The following is a 20,686-nucleotide window of genomic DNA, read 5'->3' on the forward strand; positions in this document are numbered from 1 at the left end:
AAACAGCCTAGGACGCTCCCAGAAAAGATTCCAGTTATCAACAAATAGCAGTTTCTGTTCTTTACACCATGACAACAACCATTCATTTAAAGCAAAAAGTCTACTTAACCTTTCGTGTCCTTGTCGATACGTGGGCATTTGATCGTCGCCGCGGGTGTCGTGCTGTGAACAGTCTCGATCAGGCCTTCAGGATCGCGGGTATCTGCGCAGAAACATTGAGAACACAAGCACCAGGCAAACAATGAGTGTGCACTTTACCTTCAGCTAACGTAGCTCGGACGATGGAGTCTCCGATGATCACAGCGTCGCGTCCTGTCTCGCGGAGGGAAGTGAAGCGGTTCCGGATGGAGATCTCGAAGGCAGGAGGGGGAGAAGTCATCGCCCGGGGCCCGGCGCGCGTCCTCCGATGTGGATGCACCCAGGGTCCGTGGTGTCCCGGCGTCGGAGTGAAGGACATCCGGGAAGATTGCATCCTGGGTGCACCGGTCCTGTGCAGAGAAACACACAGAGTAGATGTGGTGGGACTGTTAACAGCACGCTGTATACTTACCCTGGACTTGTGAGCGTCAGCCTGGGATGATTCCAGCACGGCTCTCCGCTCTCTCAGCTGGGCCTGCCTCACCTCCAGGTCACGAATCTGCTTCCCCACAGCCTCGAGCTCGAGCTGCACAGAATGCAGCTCGGGCATGTCCCCACCTGCAATCAAAGGTAGACATTCATCCGCCATTAAAGCACGTAACAGTGAGTACAGCAGTGGTAATGTGTGTGAATAGAGTATTAGCAATAAGCGCAGTTAGCAGCAACCACGCTTGCAGATGCTAACGGGCTATAAACTAATAACGGACCCGGGAGATCAAAATAAAACTAGTGATAGCGAGGCGCTCTGATTGTTTTTGTTGTAGAATACAATAGAGGATATATTCACACGTTATATAAACGGAAACGATGGTGTATAAAATTGATTTTTTCAATTCAAATAGCAGCTTCGTGCTGTAGTTTAGGGAACACAGTGATAGCGACCTCTGCAGATCTGAGTCTCCGTGGACAGTTTCTCTGGACACAAACACAAAAGGTTTCCTTCACTGTTGGTACACAGTTAAAATTTACTTGATCAAGCTTTTAAAACACTCCCATTCAAACAACTCTCGGACACATGCAGTGTTACGCGAGATTGCATTCACTCTGAACGGATACAAACGTTCTCTAATCTTTAACGTCAACTTAGGGGAGTCAAATATCAAATTTGATGTGGCATTGGAACACACACTGGCAATCAAACTATGAATACTGAAGCTTTGATAAATAGATTGAGGAACATGCTCAAAACTATTCTTTATTCACCGATTTATATCCCTTTTGAATCACTAACATTTTAGCTCCGTTCAGCGAACGGTGACTCTGGTGAATATCTTTTGAGAGGCACTGGAACATGCAGTGAAATCAAATCCGCTATAAACAAGGCATTACACAAATTAGGAACACGCTCAATTTCTACCTTATTGTACAATCTCAGATGTTTACATTTAAGTTCACTTACTGCCGTTAACAATGGAGAGGTGGACTTGAGTTGCAGTCTCCTCTAGCTGCTGAAATAGGTCAATTTAGCTCAAAGGTAATCATTTAAGATGTTAAAGGGAATTTGAACAGAATCACTGTTTCACGGCTGATCACTGAGACACCCTGCGATTCACTGAACGAGCTGTTTCAAATCAAATCTGCGCTGGATATTAATACCCAAAGTATAGTGAAATCACTATCAATTAGCACAATAACAAGATCGGCAGTTTAAGACATTAACTTGTAAGCACAAAACACAAGCTACTTCTCTTTTCAATATGAATAAGGTTTTATTAGATAAATCTAAGACATATAAACTTATCTAAAACATAAACGCACGCACTCATACATTCACACAAGTTGCAGGAATATCGAAAGTTAGGGAAAGATGAGTCTAAGAGAATGGAAATATGGAATCCCAAGTTTACAGCAATACGTTAAATTGCATAGACATGAACAGCCATCAATCACTTAATTAACCCTCGCATTGAGTTCCTCAATGAGGTTAAATTTATAATAGATACACCAGCACAAATGTCTGAAGGTACATTGCCTGTGTAAAGTTGTCGCTGATTGGCTGGAAGTTCAGTAGTCGTTGAAGTGACGTCTTGGGAAGCCCGTGGTGGGGCGTTGGCTGAAGGTGCAGAGTTGTGTGCGCTGGTTGAAGTTGAACGGGCAGTCGAGGTCAGACAGCCTTACAAAACTTAACTCAGAACATGAAACTCTCAAACGGAAAAGAAAAAAAAATAAAGTTTGATGAGACTAGGTTGTGTTTCTTCTCATCGTGGCTAAGTAGCAGCAGGCGTGCAGGCTGAAGCACGCTGGAACCGCGCTCAAAGAACAGTGATGACAAACAGCATGGCTAAAAGCAAAAGCTAAGAAGCAATGCTTAAAGCTAAAAGCTAAAAGCAGGCATGACTGATAGCAAAAGCAGAGCTAAAACTAAAAGCAGGCATGACTAGTTGCAGAAGCAAAGCTAACAACTAAAAGCAGACATGACTAATAGCAGAAGCATAGCTAAAGACTAAAAGCAGACATGACTAATAGCAGAAGCATAGCTAGAGACTAAAAGCAAGATTTTATGGTGTCCTGAGTATTTAAACTGGCCTGTTGGCCACACCTCAAATGTTGTCTTGACCAATCAGATATTGTCTTGGCTCGGGGGTATCATAAATCATATGTTCTCTTACCAAGCATGTGATCCGAATTTTCCTGCTCTTGCAGGGTCTAATTTTGGACATGATTCCTATAACAAGAATAATGATACATTTGACAAATAACTGATGGTCAGGACTATTTCAAGCAAGCAGATTCGATTACATAGATACTAGACATGGATATGTATCTTTAAGCTATCCGATAGTTATTAAAAGACATACACAATAAGTGATTATAACATGATAGTCAAATTTGTGGGTTACATATAAATGAATATGGGGTTAAGCGATGGACTGATATTCATTTAGAAGTCATTTTGGAGTTCATTTTGGTCCATATATATGTGCAAAAGACAGTTTCTTTGTCAGACAAGATTTCTGTGGAGACCAGAGGTTCAAAGGCACCCCCCCCCTTAGGAATTTCAGTCTGGTTCTGCTAGGTGGGGGGGAGTCAATGGATCTTGTGTAGTACTCTCATGGGTTTACACGTGATGTCCGGTGTTGCGTATCAAATACGAACAACAAATATGACAATCTTTTGTCTGACTTGAAATTCTCAGTAATTGTTCTACTGGTGTTAATGTTGAAAGCTGTTCTGTGGAAAAAGTTGGTTGGTCATCTTGCTTGGGACTTGTGGCACTAGAACTGATTTATGACTTCCTGAGGAATTCGGCTTGTGTTTCAAACACAGTCCTGATCGACTCTTCAATTTGTCTGGTTCGAGTCATTTCTGCTACAAATATTTTTTTGCATAAATTTTGAACCCCTTTGTAAACCACAATTCTTTAATTTGCATAATCATTCCCCCTTTCGATGCATGGTCTTTCCCATGCATCGACTTAGCATAGTGAGGAAAGAAGTGTTTAGGTAAACAAGGCTTGCCATCTCTGCTCATCCATACTCCATTCACCACTTCATAGGCACACTGCTTCCATTTCTCTCTCTCCTGTCCTGTCGCAAATGTCTGCATGCCCTGTAAAGATGAAGAAATGTCAGGGTTATTTTCAGATAACAAAGTACACTCTGACGATTTTGTCTGCTGAGATGCTGCAGCCTTCACCGATGCGTCTGCTCTGGCGTTTCCTTTAGATACAGAATCTTTGTTATTAGTATGCGCTGCGCATTTACAAATGACTATCTTTTCTGGCAGCAAAATAATGTCTAGCAAATCTGCCATGAGGCCATCTGACCTCAAAAACTTTCTGTGTTTCCACAGCGCCCCAAAATCATGAGTAATCCCGAATGCATAGCGTGAATCTGTGTAAATCATTACACATTTGTCTGTCATTAGTTTGCATGCTTCTGTTAATGCCACAAGCTCAGCTGCTTGTGCTGAATAATTTGATGGTAATGAGCCAGAGGCCACAATGTCAACCTTATTCAGGCCTGTTTGTGGATCTTTAAAAGCTGAGCCATCCGCAAAGAGGACATTTTCAAGTGGCACGTCAGGCAGGTCTGGACGTGGCGTACACACTTGTTCAAGTGCTGTTAAACAACAATGATGCTCTTCCCCATCCTCTTCTGTTGGAAGGAGAGTAGCTGCATTTAAGGTTGTGCATCGTTTAACAGTGATATTAGGCATATCAAGCAGAATAGTATGATATCTTAACCATCGAGCTGTTGATAAGTGAGATGTTTTCTATCCTGCAAAATCATGGACACTGCGTGAGGCACCATCAATGTCAGATCAGAATAACCTACAAATTCTCTAGAAGCCATCATGGCCTGCTCAGCAGCTGCCACCGCCCTCAGTCAGTGTGGCAGGTCTGCTGCAACTGAGTCTAATTTGCTGGAAAAATATGCCACATGTCTCAATTTGTCTCCATGATGCTGCAACAATACAAAAGTCAATACTATAGATACATAGATACAACCATCTGAATAAAGGGTTTATTTGGTGCCGGCAAGCCCAGAGTTGGCGCAACAGACAGCTGAACTTTCATGTTCAGAAATGCCTCTTCCGCTTTCTCTGTCCACTCAATCCTCTCACATAAATCCAACCCCTTCCCTCTCAGGGCTCTCAGGGGCAGCTCAAAAATTTGCATAATTTGACATTTGTTTCTTTGTTACTGGTTTTAGGACTTCTCTTGTAGCTTTAACCCCTTTTTCAGACAGTGATTTGCTATTCGGTGTTAATTACATGCCCCAGGAATGTAATCTGTTGTTTTACAAACTGCAGTTTTGTCATGGTGTCAGTTACACATGTAAGCTCATCACAAGCACACAAGCAAAGATCATCCACATACTGTAACAGAGCTGTACCTGCTGTCAGAGTCAACTTGCACGCTAAAAAATGCACTACCACTGAGAAGAATGTTGCATCTTGTGGTATTTGTGACAAAATTATATATGGATTTGGTACTGAAGAAGCCTTTTGCCTGACAGCAGCACTTACAGCCTGTAAATCCTGTACAAATCGCCAGTCTGTGGGCTGACCCTCGTCCCTTATTTTAATTTTTTTTTTTTTTACAGGAAAAATTGGAATGTGAACCGGAGAATCGCATGGCACCATTATCCCCTCTTTTAATAGTGACTCAAACACTGGTTTTATACCAAGAATTGCCTCTAGTTTTAGAGGGTATTGACGTTGACATGGTCTGTAATCAGATTTTGGGGAGACCACAACTGTTTCACATCCTTTAATTAAACCAACATCATATTTGTGTTTTGCCCATAACTCTGCTAATGTTGGATGTATATCTGAGGCACAAATAATTGTCATGCAATGATTTTCCCTTTTCCTTTTGTCAATGGGTACCACAACTCTCTCTACCTCAATTTCATGCTTGCACTCTGACATAAACACTCCCAGACTCTCACTGTGTTTCACTCCCTCCCCTATCTTCTTCTGTCTGTAACACAAACACAGCTTTTCACAAACAGTTCTAATCTGGGCCCTGTCTGCTGGCCTTGGAGAGCGAGGCACATAATCTTCTGCCATTGAGTAAAACTGAAGCAGTTTTTTCTGTCAGGCAAACTGAAACTGCCCACACATTTTCTGTCTAAAACATTTTCTCAAAACGTAAAGTTTCTCCTTTTCCTCCCTCAAACGAGTCTTTTTCATACTGGTCATCTCGTTGTACTATAACATGTGACGTGCAATGCAATTTGTCAGGCAACATGATTTCTCTTGCAAATGGTTTTGTTCGATTTTTAGCCAGTTCAAACATCATTCCAGCCCAATCAGAATTTATGATGTGCCATTCATATCCCCATTTTGGTTCTGCTTGCAGACAGCAAATCTGCTCTTTCTCTGTCACTCGGACACCCCCAGAGTCTGCAATCAGTGTCAAATTTAGTTTACACAATAAATCTCTCCCCTGAAATATATATATCAGCTAAAAACTCAATCAATATCCCCTCTACTAGCATAGGATATTTAGGCATTTTCATAAAGGCTTCACTCTTATACATTATCGCACATTTATCGGGATGTGCATTAACAGAATCAGACATACACAAAGGAAAGCAAGCTTTTTTCTTCATTGCAGATAGCAGAAAGTACATCAGTGTATGTGTGTGTGTTTGTGGTTAGAAAATTTTCACTTTCCTGACTTGTGACCGTTGGTTGCTCGCCCTGGACCCCTCCTCTCTGCTCTCCGTCTCCCTCGCTTCAGTCTGCTTGTTGATTTCGCCGGTTCTCTGAGCAATCCTTCGCCCAATGACCATCCTTTTTGTACAGTCTGCATCTGGTACACTTGAATGTCGTATGTTCATCAGTCTTGCAGATCCGACAACCCCATCTTTCAGAGTTTCAGTTTCATTCGGATATCTTCCTCCTCCTCTTTTCCATCTTCCCCCTTTCGATTGCTGATTTCGCTGCGCAGAATAGCCCCCTGGCTTCAACACTGCTTGCACTAACGCCAGCTGCCACTCTATGTTGGCCTTGGCTTTAACTCTTTCCTTCTTCGCCTTCTTCGTGCTAAAACAGCAGATAGCCACTTTTCCATTCACAGTGTCCTCTCCGACAGTCTTCTTTCTGCAGCTCTCCACTCACTTCATGCCAGCTCGTAGCCCCTAGTTTCACTGCCAACAGCCTTCTCAGTTTGACATGGTAGGGCTTAATTATTGGCAGAAGGTGACTAATTCAGTAGAAAAGTTATCACCTGCTTCATCAGGGCTCGGCAAGTGAGCCATCACTTCCTTCATGTCCGCTATAGTCCACGGTCTAAAGACCATCCCTTACGAAAAATAACCATGGTTTTATTATAGTAAAAATGTAGTAACCCATGGTTTTTTGGCGTGTTGACCACCATTTATATAACCACAGATTTACTACAAATACCATGGTTAAACTATGGTTAATATAGCAAAACCGTGGTTATTTTGTGGTTACCATGGTTTAACTATAGTAACCATGGTTTTTTGGTTTTATTTGTAGTAAAACCATGGTTAACAGGTCCATCAGGATGGGATAACAGGCCCATCAGGACCAAAAACTTCAATCAATGGAGCTGTTATACTCACATTTTCTTTTTTCGCTGTTTGTCTTGTTTGTCTTTTCTTTGTCGGGGGTGCTCTGCGCACTATTTCCTCTTCAATTTCTTCGTTGCGGTTTTCAGGAATGATTTCTGGGTCTTCCTCTGTTTCTTGTCTACGTTCTGGATCTGACCACGGTGCTGTTGGTCTTCTTGGCGGAGAGCAGTCGAGGTCAGGGTCCATTTTCGCGGCTTGCACCTCGATCACGGGAAAATTTGTATAGAGCGGAGGTACATGTTTAGAAACACAAACATAAAAGCGGTTAGTAGGTCTATGTGAGGCATTTACACTTTCTTCACATTCTTCAACTTTCTTTTCCTCCTTTCTACTTGCTAATTATTTCTGCATCACTCTCCTTTTTCTCCTATCTGCTTCCGCTATCCAACAATTCACAGTTCGTTCAAATTTCTCACACATATGTCTCGCACAACAACCTTTCTGTCTCTTGCTTCCCTCTTCTACTGATTCCTTCACAGCTTTTAATTTTTTAACACTCAGCGTTCCCTCTTTTGGAAAACCATGGTATTTAATTAATTTCCCCAGATCTTGCATGCATTTTTGGCCATACACTTTTTTTAATTTTCCTAAACACCGGTGTCTCATATTCAACGAGCTTGCTATGAGACTTTCCCATATCTGCTGGTTTCCTTCTCTGTGGATACCTCTTCCTTCGGCGTGCCTATAATCTGTCAGACGTCTCCAACAGATCTGACTTCCTCTGCCCAAGTTGGAGAGCCAATACTTACACAGTCTCACTTCCCCTCTTAGAAATATGTTAACCGCTCGCACGTGATCTCAGCTTATCGCTTCGAAATATCTGGATCACGTTGATCTCAATTTTTAACTCAATTTACGATCACGCCAGTTGCAGCAGTTTCAATTCCCCTTAGAAATTATTAACTGTGCTGCAGTATTCTCACAATCCGATTCCCCTGGAATCACCCAGATTGTGCTTCCCACGGAGAAGGACCCACCACTATGGTTCCTCCCTTTTCTATTTTAATCCTTAGAAAAAAAAGAAAAAAAAAAGAATTTAGAATACCATGAACTGTCTCTTACCCTAGAGTTCTGTTGCCACTCAGGTTCTTTCCTGATTCCAGTGGTGTCTCCTCCGGGCCTCGGCGTTTGGTCCCTTTCTCCCTCAAATCTAATCGGGGTTAGGGCTGAACTTCTATTGTTCAGGATTGGCCAGTCACCCTCTGCTCACAGGTCCAGAAGACACATCCAAGGAATCCCACGTTCTGACACCAAATTGCCGTGACAAAATTTAAATCAACTCTCATCAGCATAGGAGACAGACTAATTCTCAGGTATAATTAAAAAGAAAGCTTTTCAGACAGTCAGACCATCATACAGCAACACTGAGTTCCTGCAGAGTGAAACTGACACAGGAAGAGGGCAGTCCTCCACCTTATATCCCTTTGCTGCGTCAAGGTTACAAGTCTTAGCAGCTGTAAATTTCCACACAAAACAAGGAACACTCTCTATGGGCTGTTTTCTCACACATTTAGGACTTAGATGACCCCCTCAGGTCATCCCCAGGCATTGTCCCCCCACTATATGGCTCAATGACCCTCTCAGGTCATGCTCAGACATCTGTTTCCCCCCCAGGTGTCATCCCTCTGAGCCCACACGTCTCCGTGAATCACCTGTTTGCCATTACTATTAGGCCATAAAAATTCACACAACAATTCAAAGAAAAAACATGCTTATATGGGTATACAGAAGCATTGTTAAATGAATTTTTCCACCACAGAGGTGAGACAGTTCTTGGGCGGGATATTATAGAACGTTTGTGCCTAATTATTCGGACCTCACCAGCCCATTGACTGATCTCACTAAAAAGGAAGCACCAGATACGGTTCAGTGGACGGAGCCATGCCAGCAGGCGTTTAGCCAGGTGAAGGCTGCTCTTGCTTCACTCTCCTGATTGATGGGCCGTCCTCACCCTCCGCTATTACCTCCTGGGACAGGAATTCACCCTCTGTTCGGACCACGCTGCCCTGCAGTGGTTTCACCACATGAAGGATACCAACACACGGATCACTCGTTGGTATCTAGCTTTACAGTCTTTTAAGTTCAAGGTGGTCCACAGGCCGGGTGTTCAGATGGCTGTGGCCGATTTCCTCTCCCCGGCCTGAGTTGGGCGGTGGGGGTATGTGGCAAGGGGGGGGCGTGGTTTAGCGAACCCTGCAGCGGGGCAAAGCGTCAGGAGATGTGTGGTGAGTGAGTGGGTTAAGCGCAAATAATGAACCCCTGTCTCTTGTTGCAGTTATTGGCGTAGATAAAGTATAAAACACCAAGAGAAACAGGAGCGGGAGAGAGAGAGAAAGACTGCTGTCTGCTACATTTCGAATGAGTTGATGTTGATTGTTTTGTCTTTTGTTGGTGCATGTTTTGCCCACTTTTTGTTTTGAATTTATAAATAAAGCAGTCATTAGTCACAGCCGACCCTGCCGTCTTCCTTCCTACACGAACTTTGTTACACACAGTTAACATGGTAAATGTGGCTACTTGAAGAAATCAGACGTCAGCTTCTTATTCTCTATCACAATCGTGTATTTATTTAACATTTTATCTGTCATAAGTCTCGTTAGCTTTTATCGTGTTCATTTTGTGATTGTGCTAGTTCCAGTGACTTATTTCTTATAAGCTTTCTGATAACTTCTCTTTGTTGGTGAAATGATGGGGTTGCAGACATTGTTCTTGAGAGGCATGTAAAGGGTGGGTTTTAGTGAAGCCCAGATGAGCTTCTGGCCCAAATGTGTAAACGCAGTGCTGTTTTGGCTTTGGTGATACAGGTCGAGGCTATTAGCACCGGCCGCCTGTATAAAACACTGGCTCCCACTGGCCCGACAGTGGAAAAGCGGCTATTGACCATACTCAATATATGCGTATATATGCCACACATAGGCAAAAGTGAGGTGCATATATGTGCATATACAGGAAATATAGGTCTCCTGTATTGCTGCTTCATATCCACATATAAGCCCTATACACACAAGATACAGTTGCAATCAAAATTACTCAACCCCTCAGAGACTGCAGTAGTTTACAAATACAAGCTTTTCTGAAGATCTAGGATAAAATAAAAATTGCATCTATAACAGTTCACTGGCATATTAAAAGTGATATTGTCAATATATAATGTAATATTTTTGAGTTACAAGATTTTTTAATAATACTGCTATGTCATAATTATTCAACCCCTATTCAACATTGCTGTTTTTAAATCACTTATTTGCATGATGGGGAATGAAACTCAAATGAAACTTGTCTCAAAACACAATTAAGCCTTTAGAAACTCTATTAAAAACAGAATTAGCTTGAGCTGATACGCATAGATTTAGCCCATGCATGTGTTGAAGTTGAGTAGCAAAAATGTCAACAGAGATCTCAAAAATGCTAAAGAGAATAAATATTGTATTACTTTAGAAATACTAAGGCTATTTGATTATTTCCAAGACATTGAAAGTTCCTAGAGACACAGCTCTCAGCCTTATTCCCTAAGTTTAAAGTGTGTTTTACCAGAAAACCTTTTGAGGGTGTTGAAGAAAAAGCACAATATCATAAAACGTTTAATCAGAGCAACTGAGAAAAACCTGCAATGTACAGCCAAAGACTTGCAAGATGACCCGATGAAAGGAGGGAAACCATTTCAATGTAGTGTATAAGAAGAACACTAGACAAGTATGGCCTTCATGTTGAGACATCTTGCAGAATACCACTCTTGATCAAGAAGAACAAAAGGCAGACTTGAACTTGATAAAATTCATTTGTGTAGACCTGTAGGGCTCTGGAGGAATGTTTTATGGAGTGATGTGACCAAACTGGAACTTTTTGGACCCATGGATCAGTGGTATGTCTGCTGCAAAACAGGCAAAGCTCATAAGCAGGAGAACACCATCTCCATCGTCAAACTTGGAGGTGGATCAGTCCTGTTATGGGGTTTCTTTACTGTAGCAGGAAGTGGAAATCATGACTGTATGAAGGAAATCATGGATTCTTTGAAGTATCAGGCCATTTTGACAAGAATTGTGATGCCTTTGTTGTAAAGACTGAAGCTGATGATCAATGGACTTTCCTGCAGGCCAGTCATCCCAAAGTACACATCCAAATCTACTACTACTTGGTTCAGAGATCAGTCATATAATGTACTTGAGTGACCTTTTCAGTCTCCAGGCTTAATTCTCATTGCAAATATCTGGTTGAATTTGAAGAAAGCAGTGGCAATGTGAAAACCAAAGATTATCAGTGATCTGAAAGCTTTTCCAGGTGTGGAATGGGCCAAAACTGTAGTAGAGAGGTGACAGAAGCTTCTAATCACTTACAGACAGCGTTTATTGGTGATTTTAAAGAAAAAAGGATTCTGCACAAAGGGGGTTGAATAATTTTGAACATGAATTTTTAGAGCCAGTTTGAATTTTATCATGATTCATCAATGTTCCAATCTCAGAATCACTGAAAAGTGTATTAACAAAGGGGGTCAAATGACTTCAGAGGGAGTGTGAACTCTCAAATCTTGCCCAGATCTGAATTTTTTTCCAATCAGATTTAGACCACATACATATGTGGTCCTGAATCAGACCCAGATCAGATTTTTTTCAATGCGACCGCAGTGTGAACAACCAAGGCGGATTTGATGCGACTATTATGTCAATCTACATCGACATTTGTTATGAGCCGGCAATTTAGCCCTAGACACAACAGACACAGACAGTAACATTAAAGGTCTCCTTTTTCACGCTTTTTTGAAGCTTTGATTGTGTTTACAGTGTGCAATATAACGTGTTCATGTTTCGCGTCTAAAAAAAACAGTATTTTTCACACAATTTACCTATCTGTATACCGCTGTTTTCACTGTCATAAAAACGGGCTGATGACTTCCTTGTTCTATTAAGTCCCTCCTTCAGAAATACGTAGCGAGTTCTGATTGTGTCAGCGGTTCCTATGTTTTGATTCGACAGAAGCTTAGAGCACGCGGCCCTCCTGGAAACACGTGATTGGGCTAGTTTTGAGAAGCAAGTGTGCAGGAGCATGTGCTGGAGATGTACTTATAATCACAGGAGCATTTTTACTGACGAGATGCACATGAAAATCGCATTCGTTTTTTTGCACAGCCATAACATCTAGTTAACAAAGCTAAACAGCGTTGCCCTTTGTGTAATAAGTTACAGAAACTGTTAAATGCACCAACTTAAATAATAAAAAACACTTACCGGTTGTGGTCCATAAACAACGCCTTCTACAGACCAAGAGGGAACTTGAAAGAATAATCTTTGTGCGAATCCGGCATCAAACTGATTGAGATTGAGGAAGTTGTCCTCAGCAAGCTGTCCTCAGCAAAATGTGCTGCACATAGTTTTACATGTGGATTATAATTTTCGGGAACCAAGTTAAACATAAATTGTAACCATTAATCTCCAAGTACAGCATCCCTGGGAAGGCCAACAAAGATGATTGGACTCCGAGATGAAAATAACAGCATTTCAATGACATGGCAAACACAAACGCAGCTCTTCCTCTTCTCCATTGGAGTGCAACAAGACCACGCCCCCCTTTTTGTGAATTCATGTGGGCGGAGGTTAGTCAAAAAACTGTTTTAGTGACGTCATTACTGCAGGAACTAGAGGGATGTAGTCCAAACGTTTTTTTGTAGGCAAATTCTGTTAAATAAAATATCTCGCTTGGCATTGAACTTTGAGCTTCAGAATTTTACAGATATCATTTATACTCTAACAAAAACATTACACACTTAACTAAAGTTTAAAACATGAGATCACGAAGAAGGGGACCTTTAAAAACTTGACTAGATATGGAGAACAGCGATGGAGTGAGTCAATGGAGGGACAGTGAGGTGTTAGACCTAATTATTATATGGGGAGATACTTCAATTCAACTAAACTAGAAGGATCCTACCGTAACCACTATTTTTTTTTTTTTTAATTGCACACAAAATGGAAGAACATGGACACAGGAGAACGTGGCTGCAGTGCCAAAGGAAGGTGTAGAGTCTTAAAGTAAATGTAAAGAAGCAAATGATAAACCCAGCTATCAGCTGTTGGAGCTGCTGGATAGCTACAAAGCAGGTGAAGAAGACAGCCTGGATATAGATGGCGAGACAAATTCGTTTTCAGTCATAATTGCTCTATCAGAATTGAGCATTAAGACTTGCAGTGTGAATGGGGCCAAAATGTTTGTCAGTCCATTACTATGCTATATGGACTGTTGAGCTAATGAGAAGACGTGCAAGAATGTACTTTTCCTGTACATTCCCACCCCTCTGCTGGACTCTTCTTATTCTATTTTTTGTTCCATTACTCCACCTCTTATTGTTGGCTTTTTGGACTCGTCTTTGGACTTGACAACTGTTACAAGCAAACTTTGGTACCTTAAGTTTTGTCACCAGGCCACTGCAAGCTTTCTGCCTTGCTACATCTTCCATGGCATCAGGTTCATTGGCTGGGTGAGTTGCCATTCATTTTGTCAGTTGTGCTGTTTCTTAACTGCTTGCTATTTGGGTGTGCTGTTTCCCAGTGAATTTACTGGTTCTGTGGTGTGATGTTCAGGCTAGGCTAACGTGGTTTTCACTATGTCTGGTATTATTTGTTCAGTACCATCATGCTTAGTAGACATGTCATCACATCTTAACTGTGTTGTGGATTAAAATTAGAAATGCTGTCCTCAGGCATTCTCACAGTGTACTTCCCTTGGATTTAATTAAATTGTGTCAGATTTAGTGAGTGACTGAACTATGATCTTTTTCCACGTTCACTGAGCTTTGTTGTCAACTTTATGGTCTATCTTAACCTGGAATAGTGAACGATATTCCAGTGTCAATGTATCTCACACCATCATCATCAACTTCAGAACTTGTACACATGAACAAAGCTCTGAAACTCGCCTGGCACCTGATCTGGGGATTATCCGCCTCTCACTATATGTTTATCCATCGCGGAAAACTATCATTACCACATCGGAACCTATACCTAGTATATTGCCCACTGTCAGACTGACTCATCATCATAAAACATCTCAGCGAGATTTAAATACCTATTATCTTCTGTCTCTAAATTGTTATCGTACTCTATGAAAGAGCAAGACAATAAAACAGTGTCTTTAAAATCAGCCCTGATTAATGCAAGATCAGTAGTGAACAAAACATGTTTACTAAACAACAACAAAAATGTCTCCGGTTACGAATGTAACCATGGTTCCCTGAGTAGGGAACGAGACACTGTGTCCTTTAGGGGTCGCTATGGGGAACACCATGTCGTGACCTGTGTCTGAAGTATACATTGAAAAAACACCAACATGTTGGCAGGCGACAGCATCTGACGTCACTACCGGCGCAACTATAAACAGGCACTGGGAGAACACGTCATTCACTTCTTCATCTGAAGCTTGCATCTGAAGCATGGCAGGGAGCTAGAGGACGCAGTGTCTCTTTCCCTACTCAGGGAACCATGGTTACATACGTAACCTGAGACGTCACCAGAGACCCTTTCAAGGAAACTTCGGACTGCGTCCTCTAGGAGTTGCTATGGGGAACTGTATATACCCACGCCGTTATGCTGAGGGGAGTGCAGTTCAGAATCATGGCGAACACTAAGTACCAACTCTACCGTTTCCATGGGAGTTGACCCTGGGACGTTTAGATGGCTGTCTGTGACAGTACGCCTTACGGCCAAAGGCCTATGCTACATACCTAACTTAATTGTTAAGGCCATGGCCCGCAGTAGAGCTGAAGGCTTGGAATCAGGAAAAAATCCATTAAAGGCATATGGCTAAGACCCTAGCATTTTATACATAATTTTATACAATATACAAGTCTTGTCTGTCACACAGGGGCTACTGCTAGCTTTCGCATAAGCTTGCTGAAAAATCTGTCTCAACAGATCTCTAGTAGCAACACCCTGTTTAGATAGGTATTTGAGGATCCATAGGTGGAGTGGCGCCCAAGATGAATGGGGCTTTTACCAACTCAAGAAAGGGCACGAAGCAACCGTGCAAAGCCAACAACATATAGGATTTTAGAAAGAATGCAGAATACTAGCATGCAAACTTACCACAGTGTGAATTTCAGAAAAGTGTGCAAAGACTTCACGTGCACATTTACCATAGCATGGATTTTCAAATACTGTTCTAAGGAGAGGCTCTCGTGGCACTCTGACAGAGCAGCTCATAGATGGAATGGTGCATCTCAAAACAGTATGTTTGAGAATCATCAACTCGATCTGTGGAAATAATACTAGAGCGCTCTGGGGAAAAAACTGAGAACTCAGTCTCATATGAGAGGAGAACTCCGAGCTCAGAGTAGCACGCTCATAGGCGACTCTTCTTGGAAAAGGGGGGCGCTTTTAAACTACCACGAGAATCGCCCACATACCCCCTCATGTTGAGGAAAGCAATGCTTGAAATGTATAAACAAATACAGACTGGCTAAATGGAGCCTTAGGAACCAAGGTCTAATCATCTCAAGAAAGGGAACGAGGCGGAGTGCGTAACCCTTATTGAACAGGACTTCAGAAAGTGCGCAAAGTGTTCACGTGCACACTGACCACCATGTGGTTTTCAGAAATCACAGAGAGCTTAGCTTGTGTACCTAATAGTTCCTAAGCATCGCAGAGGCGCTGAACTGCACGGTAGAGGCAAGCTCAAATTTTACAAATCTCTGGTGAGCGGAGCATCACCCTGAGCAGCATATACAAGAAGACTTCTGTAACTGCCACCTCCACTTCCCGCTGGATGCGACAGCACAACTAAGCGGCCAGGAGACCCCTCACGGTGACCTGGCCAGACATTTATGAAATTCCCTGCAGTGCTGTGCCAGGCCTGATGATCAAGGAGATTCTCACAGAAACCTGTGATCTCAGTCGCCTAATACCAGAACATGAAGCCGGATGGCTGGTGCTGGCGAGTGTTTAGTAAACACTGTTACTGAGCACTGCAAAGGAAACTTGAAGAGTTTATTAGTAGACACATAACCACCAGCAATGTAATACACATACGTATATACAGAAAGGGTTACATACTCACCCACCCTCCTGAACGCTGCCTCATCTGGATCACATCCCTTAGGTTTTGCTTACCTCTTTGTGATCCACGATTCCTTTTATCCCTGCCCACAGGTGAGGGCGGAGCGCGAGTCGCGACACTAGCCTTCTGTGCCTGTCTTTGATCCTCAGATTGAGACACGCCTTGACCTTCGTGGGACGAAGGATCTGAAAGCAGTGGAGCGCACCTTCGTCTCCCTGAACCTCTCCATCACCGTCTCAATGGAAATACCAAAAAGTTCAAAAGGTGAAACCTGAGCATCGAGAAGAAAGCCTTTTCTTAGCATGGAGAGATATCCATGGTGCGGCGCAGCTTGGCTACCTGATTAGGAGAAAGACCCTCACCTCTATCCAGGTCTCTTAGCAGATCAGTCTGATATGCTTGAAGCACCACCATCATGTGTAATAAAGCCACAGCCTGACCTCCCGCTGTGTATGCCTTGTCATTTAAGCCAAATGTAATTCTTGAATGGGATTAGATGGCAAGGATGGAGATTAAGAGAGGATGTCTCCCCTGCAGAAAGAAAGCTCTTTCTACAGGGGGCATCCTCTCATAGCCGTTTTCGGCCATCACCTCGATGTTGGCACAAATCTTATGCCAAAACCGATGGATGTGAGAAGAAAATTACCTCTTTCATTTCTTTTTGATCTCTGAATGGAGATCATGCAGAAAAGGAAGGCTCACCTTAGCTGGAGGGCTATGGTCAGGATGATAACGATCATCAAGGTTTTTTTTTTTTTTGGCCTCACAGCATCACCTTGTTAACACACTTTTATGGCAAGTCCAACTTTGCCATGGCGTATAACCTCCATAACCTCCAACAGCTCTTCATATGCAGGGCAGGCGAATTGAGAAGGCTCAGCTTCAGCTTCTTAACTATCTTCAAATATCTTCTGCTTTTCCTGGTTAAAAACCCCACAGAGCACTTATCCCAGTATCAGAAAGTGTTAAAGATATAACATCATCCTCCCAAGGCTTTCTCTCGTCCGCCGCCATTACGAGCGTGAAAGGGAAAGTCCCACTTTAAACCATTCAGACAGATCTACCTGTATTCTCACGAGCTCATTCTCCTTCTCGCGGGAAGCAGATGGCTGCCTTTTTTCCTTTTTTTTCAGAAAGAGCGACGAACAAGAACTGAGCTTTTTTCATTGAAAAAATGCACACGATGCACGCATATTGCCTCCTCAAAGACATTGCGTGTATGCTCTTCACCCAAACAAATGATGCAAAGATTGCATGTGTCATCCGGTGTCAAATAACGCCGACACGGATGCACACATTGTCTAAATGCTTGCTAGTAGTCGCCATGATATACAGAGAAAGATGACTTTTTTTCAATGTATTCTTCAGACACGGGTCAAGACGAGGTGTTCCCCATAGCGATTTCATGTTTATTACCGAAACTTGGCTAACTGAAAATGATTTTAGCCCCTTTTCACTTACTCCCATGAACTGTGTTTTTTTCACCTGCCCCAGAAAGTCAAGGAAGGGTGGTGGAATTGCTATTATTTTAAAAACATGTTTAAATGTAGTTTTTTTTTTAGTAGATAGTTATGGCAGTTTTAAGTCTGTTATGCAAAGTTTAGGGGTGTGCCAATCAATATTGGCCAGTCGTTAATGCGCATCTCGTCAGTAAAGCTGGTTCTCTAATCAGCGGTAAGTTCCATCATGTGTGTGATTTCACATAGAGCAGCTGTTACTACACAGAGCCGTTTTTAACTGAGAAGATGCGCAAATAAACGCTGAAAATGAATGTGGATTTGAGCAGCTTCTAAGTTAACAAAGACTCTATGTAGTAATAGCAGCTCTATGTGAAATAACTTATGATTGGAATTTACCACTGATTAGAGAACCAGCTTTACTGACGAGATGCGCATAACGATCGGCCGATCGTGATCGGCGCACCCAGGGGCGCTGCCAGGAATTTTTGGCCCCATGACAAAAAAATCTAATTGGGCCCCCTCTGCACAGCTGTTGTCACCACATCTCTAGAACCTAACTGTCCCATCAAAAGCTTTAAATAACTCTAATCAAAGGCTTGCAACTGTCTTGCTGCTTGTAGTTCAGTACTAGTACTAGCACAATATTTACTGCTGGTGATATGTAAATGCAAATCTGCATAAAGTATGCAGTTCACTATTTGACGCATGATTAAAAGCCACCATACAAATGTCCTTAAAGCAACACTATGTACAAATTTTTACCAAAAAAGAATGTCTCCAAAATCGTTTCAGTGGTTCATCAAGTCATTAACACAGTGGTAGCTAATTTTTGAATAAATTATGACAATTTTCAATTTTAGATGAACTATCCATTTAACAGAAGTGAAAAAGACTCTGGAGGGTCAACTGTGGCTGTCATCTTGTGCAGAGGCGCTGGACAGGCGGCCATCTTGCACTGTGGCACTGGGCTTGCGGCCATCTTGCGCAGTGGTGCTGGGCTGGCGGCCCCTTGCGTCGAGGCGCTGGGCTGGCGGCCATCTTGCGCCGTGGCACTGGGCTGGTGGCCATATTGTGCAGTGGTGCTGGGCTGGTGTTCTTCCTGTCTGTAGACCCCGGTCTAGAGTCGATGGGATATCCCATTGAGACCGATGTTGTAGGTACAAAATGAACCCCACAAAAATCAAAGGCATCCAGCTGGTCCATTTCCCTTTCTGGCTCAGGGTTATCCAGAATGGCGTTGAAAAGGTCTTTCAGGGCCGCATCATTATATCCCATTCCACCCGCCAGGGTCCAGAACACTTGTGCTACACCACCCACCTCATTCCCCTCTTGACGGAGGGTGTTTAATATGAGGAATTTCGCCCTCCGCTCCTCCACACTGGTTGGGGAATGTACACAAAGTCCCACACCACTGGATCTAGACATGATGGAGTCCTTCTGTAACGATCGGGAAGACAGGAGACGAGACAACCAAAAGCAGTGTGAGTTTTATTGGGTAATCCAAAATCAAAATCCAAAAACAGGCAAAAGGTCATAACCAGAAACATCCATCCAAAAACAAAACAAACAAGAAACTAGAACCACAAGGGAACGCGAGGAAACTAGGTGACAGAAAGTAAGGACTCCATGAAACAAACAGAAACAGACAGGTTAAAATCAGCAGGGTAATGACTATGAAGTGAAGACACCTGAGTGCAATTAACAGGAGTGCAATTACTGTGATGAAGGGACAAGGCCTTGTGGGAATTGTAGTGCCTGCGGTGAGGTGCCTATGGGGAAGTGAGACCACTAGTGGAGACCCAGGGAAACACAGAACAGACACCGTGACATGCTAAGGCAGGACCAAACCATTTCATGCAGATACAGGGGGGTGGTCGGTCAATATGGATGTTTTATTTTTGGGTCAATGGTGATATTTAACTTTTTTATTGCCAAAATAAGTAAAATCAAAGACATCATTCATTTTATTATTATTTGAAATATACTCAATGATGATGGTTTATATAGTGTATAATATAATACAAATTTTAAATTAGTTTTTACCTATTTGTTGGGCCCCCTGTCAGCCAGGGGCCCTTGGAATTGTCCTAATTGTGTAACTGAACAGAGATGACATCACTGAATTCAATGATGAACTGCCTTTAACTATCATTTTGCATTATTGACATACTGTTTTCATAATGAATGTTGTTCAGTTGCTTTGACGCAATGTATTTTGTTTAAAGCGCTATATAAATAAAGGTGACTTGACTTGACTAACCCCCCCTAGCTATATATATATAAAATCACTCCCACAAAAAATATTACTTGTATTTAAATTCTAATCACTGATTTTATGTGCACTCCATCTTGTGCACTCAGCCATTGTATTACATAAAGTCAAAACAGAAATAATAATGAATAAACTGTTTTTGGGGGAAACCCCAACTTTGCTACGTCAATATGCTTCCTCAGATTTGATGGTGATGTTTTGAATTCAGTCATTACCTGATGAAAGTCATGACTAAAGTATAAATGTGTGTGGTTGATGCGTGAAAACAATGATCATTGAGTTTCTGTTTTCCATATTAACCCTCATGTGGTGTTCAAAACCCTATAACACCTGTGGTGTTCCCGGTCAAAAATGACCGGCCTATAAAAAATAGCTTATAAATCACTCATTATAACATATTTTCACCCAATTTTGGATTCAATCTTTCTGTCAACTTGTTCTCTTTCAATTAGGACTGGTTTTGCATTTAATTTTCAAACTATTTAATTGTAGGAGACGGAGTCATTTATCCGAGCTTATGCACCTCAGTTTTTGAGTGAAAAAAGCATTTTTTGTTAATAATTTTGTCAATATTGTGAAAAAGGTGGAAAAAAAAATTCACCGTTGATCACACTAGCCTACTTTAATGTTTAACCAGGATTTTTTTTTTTTTTTTTTTTTTTATGCTTTTATTTTGTACAAAATGGCACAAAGTCACACTTGTGATGTTCCCGGTCAAAAAT

The 20,686-nt window shown here is 42.1% G+C and overlaps 1 protein-coding gene and 1 long non-coding RNA gene across 27 annotated transcripts in view; one reads left to right on the plus strand and one right to left on the minus strand.

Moving 5' to 3' along the window:
* Nucleotides 1-20,686, plus strand: part of LOC113098631 (collagen alpha-1(XXV) chain-like) — a 564,810-nt gene that overhangs the window by 391,467 nt on the left and 152,657 nt on the right. The window lies entirely within an intron of this gene.
* LOC113098633 (uncharacterized) lies at nucleotides 5,993-8,690 on the minus strand. The gene is made up of 3 exons (XR_003289122.1): nucleotides 8,253-8,690; nucleotides 7,182-7,391; nucleotides 5,993-6,895 (listed from the first exon to the last, which is right to left on the minus strand). It is a non-coding gene; the product is annotated as an uncharacterized LOC113098633 (long non-coding RNA).

This window comes from Carassius auratus, unplaced genomic scaffold, assembly GCF_003368295.1.
Source record: "Carassius auratus strain Wakin unplaced genomic scaffold, ASM336829v1 scaf_tig00216597, whole genome shotgun sequence".
NCBI classification, from domain to species: domain Eukaryota; kingdom Metazoa; phylum Chordata; class Actinopteri; order Cypriniformes; family Cyprinidae; genus Carassius; species Carassius auratus.